The sequence below is a fragment of the Fukomys damarensis genome, unplaced genomic scaffold (assembly GCF_012274545.1).
Source record: "Fukomys damarensis isolate Sample0158 unplaced genomic scaffold, DMR_v1.0_HiC HiC_scaffold_73828, whole genome shotgun sequence".
Classification (NCBI taxonomy): domain Eukaryota; kingdom Metazoa; phylum Chordata; class Mammalia; order Rodentia; family Bathyergidae; genus Fukomys; species Fukomys damarensis.
Genome location: NW_022974740.1, coordinates 12,869 through 17,656, shown reverse-complemented (window position 1 = coordinate 17,656; position 4,788 = coordinate 12,869). Strand labels below are relative to the sequence as shown.

General features: G+C 45.4%; 1 long non-coding RNA gene across 1 annotated transcript in view; it reads right to left on the bottom strand.

Moving 5' to 3' along the window:
• Positions 1 to 2,935: 2,935 nt before the first annotated feature.
• The window catches only part of LOC117285005, a 4,227-nt gene continuing 2,374 nt past the window's right edge, over positions 2,936 to 4,788 (bottom strand). The window contains exons 2-3 of the long non-coding RNA XR_004516004.1: positions 4,368 to 4,537; positions 2,936 to 3,011 (exon numbers count right to left, since the gene is read on the bottom strand). This is a non-coding gene — a long non-coding RNA (uncharacterized LOC117285005). The remainder of the gene's footprint in view (positions 3,012 to 4,367; positions 4,538 to 4,788) is intronic.

Sequence of the window (4,788 nt, the reverse complement as noted above, 5' to 3'; positions counted from 1 at the left end):
TAACCCTGAACCCTGAACCTCAAGGAGGGACATATATTGAAACATCATCCTAACACTGAACGTCAAACTAACACCAACACTCACTCTCAAACACACACTACACTACACAGGGAGTGAAATGCGGAACCCATCGTCCCCAAAATCTAGCTGTAAACCTAATCGCTTGCCAGTCACTACCCATTATATCTAGGCGTAAATGTCAGGACCCGGGAAAGAACCTCAAGGAGGGACATATATTGAAACATCATCCTAACACTGAACGTCAAACTAACACCAACACTCACTCTCAAACACACACTACACTACACAGGGAGTGAAATGCGGAACCCATCGTCCCCAAAATCTAGCTGTAAACCTAATCGCTTGCCAGTCACTACCCATTATATCTAGGCGTAAATGTCAGGACCCGGGAAAAACACATTATTTCCCACCTTCAAAAAATACACTGCCCATCCCACCCCTCTCATATGCAAGCTATCTAGAATGTGAATTCACTCATATTATATCCAGCTAGCATTGTTCAAGTGTGTGAAAAACCACAGTCAATACTATCTAGAAAAAAGTCACTGCCCTCAACATATCTCTCACATCCAAACTGTCTGCTATATGAATTACATCTGTATCATGATCACCAGTCCTAACTCTAACCATAACCCACAGACTGATTCCTAGGTTCCCACATGGCATTATATGAAATCATCCATTGTGGCTAATCTTAAGGGGAAATCTCATGTTGATACTAACTAGGAAAGTCACATCTCAGGTACACAGAAATAAATTCCAAGCTATCACTCACTGGAATCCTAATACTAAGCCTAAAGCTAAGCCTAACACAACAAAAACCTGAGTGTCAGCCCTGGAAACCTAACCCCTTACTCGAAACCCTAAATATAATCCACCTAACCCTAACTCTAACCCTAATGCCAACCCAAACCCAAAATCTAACTGTAAATCTAACCCAAAATTAACTCTAAACCCAACCCTATAGAAAACCCTAAACCTAATGCAATCCTAACCCAAAACCTAACACTAAACCAGAACACTAATACTAACCCCTAACCCTTACACTAACCCACCAAACCCTAATCCTAACCCCAATCCCAAAACTATCGCTAACCGAACCAAATCACACACCGAAAACTATTGCCTGAACGTAACCTTCAAAATCAACCTCACACTTACCCTAAACCTAAACCTGTAACCCTCACACTCACCCTCACCCTCTAACTCACACTCTCAACTTCACCCTCACCCTAACACTAAAATCTTACCCTAGCACCAACCCCAAATTCAACCCCAACCCTAACCCTAACCCAACCCTAAGCCTAACCTTAACCCTGCCCCTACCCCTAACCCTAAACCTAACCCTAACGCTAACCCTATCTTGACTACGCTGTACTGCTTATGGAGTGGTTAGCAATGCATTCCACATATCATCACTCTGCCAGCTATGTAGCAGTCCTCTGAGGACTGGTCAGCCAATAGTGCTCTTGCCCTGGTCCTTTGCGCCACCTGGTGGATGATTTTAGGATTGCTATGTGTGGAAACATGCTTGCCTCAGTGAACTGTCATACAGAGGTCTGGCCAGAATTGCTAAGCATGCAACAAGTCTGCCCTCGGTGCAGCTTATAGGCAGGGCTCCCTTGATGACCATTTGGACACACAGTCAGCACACCCTTGCCCCTGCCTGCTCCTATTGAACAAAGGAGCAGTATCTAGGACCTGAATAAGAAGGCCCTTCCCCTAGAAATCAAATAACAGAAGGTTCGAGCCACCAATAAAGACACTGAGAGCCTTCATTCAATGTTAGCTGCCTCCCAAAGAATGACTAGGACCCCTTAACAGCTGGGACAGTCTTCACTTATAACTCTCTGCATGTCACAGACATAGGGGACTAGTTAGCTGCACAGTGACCCAGCTCTCATGGCTGTCTCCTAAAGGGATATGATTATGGAATATTTTGCAATGCAGCGAGACTGTCCTCAAGCTGGCAGAGAAGCAGCATGCTTGAGAGGGCCAGTCAGACACACCACAAGCCCACGCAGACCAGAATTTAGTACAGTGGAACATTTCAGACTGGTTAGGCATTCAGGGATCAGGAACTCCAAGAAACAACCATACAGAGGACTGGAGAGTCATTGTACAATATGCAGTGAGACTGAACTTGCTGCAGATAGCATTGTACAATATGCAGTGAGCCTGAACTTGCTGCAGCCATGAGCCAATGCCACTATGTGAACTGGTGAGCCATGCATTGAGAATACCCTCTTCCCAGGATCAAATAGGTGAAACATTGGGTTCTACCTAGAATTGCAGACATATCAGAATCATAACAAACTGAAGCAAGAGAGGAGTTCTTAGTCACAGTGTGAAACCACAGTGTGTGAAACTGTGAGGCCCCTGGACTTCAAGCACTGGACTGTTGAGGTACAGTTTGCAACTAAGAGAAATGCAATCACATGACTGGCATGCAGTGAAACATTGAGTACCTTTCCGATGCATTGTGAGAACCACCTGGAGGCATCGTCCTTCCACTGAAACTTTGAGCTGCAGACTAGCACAAAGTCATTTCACTCAAATCCCAGGATACATCAAGCCAACTCTTTAGGAACAAATATTCATGCAGAGTGTTCATGCTCTCCACAGCATGTATACAGTCATCTGAAAAGGAATGGTTATTGAGTCAGTGAGAAAACCTCACTTGGGAGACAACCATTTTGAAAAATGAGCAGGGCATTGCCATGCATTGATACCACCAGCAACACAGCTTGCAAAACGTCCCTAAGTTAACAATGGATTGCCAAGCTCTCAGCCTGAATTCCCACTACCTGCCTCCTCCAAAAGGCCTAGCATGGATTAGCAGCACAGAGAGCTCTCACCCATAGTATTCTGCATGAAGCCCAACATGCTCCATCAAGCCAGCTGAATGATGAGTTCCAGATCATTAAGGGTTGCCTCCAGCAGACCATTTAGGTTCAATTGGTCTCTCAGTGTTCTCAAACGAATCCCAACTTGATGCCAACAATGCAAAAAGGAATAGTTCATGAGTCAGTCAGCCTGCCATCACTTCGGAGTAAAAGCTGTTTAGAAATGAGCATGGCCTAGCCATGAAGTCAGCCAGAGTTGCCAAAGATAGCGAATAGTACACCAATATATAATGGAGATCCATGCAGTGAGCCTGAATTCCCACTGTTTTGACTCCCACAGACCACTGAGGACCTGTTAAAAGCTCAGAAAGCCCTCACTCCTATTGTGCTGCATTCTCCTCATCTTTAGTGGATCTTTAGGCACATTCTGAAAATTGCCTGCCTAGCTTGACTACAGTAGACTGCTTATGGAGTGGTTAGCAATGCCGTCCCCAGGTCATCCCTCTGCTAACTATGGAGCAGTGCTCTGAGGACTGGTCAGCCAACAGTTTTCTTGCTGAGGTCCTGCACACCACCTGCTGAAATTTTTAAGAATAGGTTTGCATGTAAAAATCCTTGTCTCATGGAAAAGTCATACAGAGTTCTGGCGATTAGTGGTAAGCATGCAGCAAGTCTGCCGTCAGTGCAGCTTACAAGCAGGGCTTCCATGAGGAACATGGGGCCACACAGAGAGGACACCCTTGTCCCTACCTGCACCTAGTGAACAAAGGAGCAGGGCTTAGGAACTGAATAACAAGGCCCTTCTCCTGCACAACAAATAGCAGAAGGTTCGAGAAGCCAAAAAAAATTCAGTAAGCCTGCATTCAATCTTAGCTGCCTCCCGCAGAATGACTACGACCCATTAACAGCTGGGAGAGTCATGCCTCATAACTTTCTGAATGTCACAAACTTTTGGGACTTGTTAGCTGCACAGTGGGCCAGCCCTCACAGCTCTCTCCTCCGAGTATATGGTTATGGAATATTTTGCAATGCAGTGAGATTGTGCTCAAGATTGCAGAAAAGCAGCAGGCTTGAGAAGGCCAGTCAGACATACAATGAGCTCACATAGACCAGACTTTCATAAAGTGGAACACTTCAGACTGGTTAGGCATTCAGGGAATAGGCACCCAAACAATCATACAGAGGTGTGGAGAGTCATTGTACAATATGCAGTGAGCCAGAACTTACCACAGCTATAAGCCAGGGCCACTATGGGAATTGCTGAGCCATGCATTGAACTGGCCCTCCTCCCAGAATCAAACAGGTGAAGCATTGGGTTCTACCCAGAATGGCCAACATGGCAGATTCATAACAAAACACTGGCAGGAACAACTTGAGGATCTCCTAGTCACAGTGTAAGACTGCCAGGCCACTGGACCTCAAGCACTAGACTGTTGAGGTACACTTTGCAACTAAGAGACCTGCACTCATATGGCTGGCATGCAGTGTAACATTTAGTACCTGTTAGATGCATTGTGAGAACTCCTGGCATCGTCCTGCTTGCAGTGCAACTTTGAGATGCAGACTAGCAGAAGACAGTTCACTCTCATCCCAGGGTCCATCAAGTAGACTGTTTAGGAACAAGTATTCATAAAGAATACTCATGCTCTCCACAGCATACATACAGCTATCTGAAAAGTAATGGTTATCGAGTCATTTAGAAAACCTCACTTGGGACAGAACCCTGTTGAAAAATGAGCAGGGCATGGTCATGCATTTATACTACCAGTGATGTAGCACACAAAAGGCCCCCAATGGAACAATGGATTGCCAAGCTCTATGCTTGCATTCCCAATACATGCCTCCCACAAAATGCAAACATGGCTTAGCAGCACAGAGAGCCCTCACTTATATCATTCTTCATGAAGCACAACATGCTCCA